This window comes from Crocuta crocuta, unplaced genomic scaffold (assembly GCF_008692635.1).
Source record: "Crocuta crocuta isolate KB4526 unplaced genomic scaffold, BGI_CrCroc_1.0 scaffold16, whole genome shotgun sequence".
Taxonomy (NCBI): domain Eukaryota; kingdom Metazoa; phylum Chordata; class Mammalia; order Carnivora; family Hyaenidae; genus Crocuta; species Crocuta crocuta.
The window spans coordinates 6,837,462-6,837,850 of record NW_027531893.1 but is presented as its reverse complement, the minus strand read 5'-3'; positions in this window follow the sequence as shown (position 1 = coordinate 6,837,850).

The following is a 389-nucleotide window of genomic DNA, read 5'->3' as shown; positions in this document are numbered from 1 at the left end:
CCCCCCCCCCGCCCCCCCAGCCTCCGGCCGCCACCCCACCTATCCGACCCCCATTTCCTCAACAGTAAACGAAGACAGTGAGGTAGTACCTCCTTCAAGGCTGTAAATGAGACTGTAGAGGTGATGAAGATGCTCTTACACAAATTAAAACGCCATATGAAAGCTAGGTAATACTAACGTGTGAATGACTGCCCGGTAGGTTTCTAAAGGTATTTGGAAAGAGGATTGATTCATTCATTCACTCATTCATTCACTCATTCTTTCTTTCATTCATTCATTCGGTGGTAGAGTCAAAGACGCAGAAACCGCCCATCAGAACAAAATGAGATCACCGAGTGCTCATGATGATCGAGTGAGTGGAAATTCCAGACCCTAAAAGGCCAAGAAAG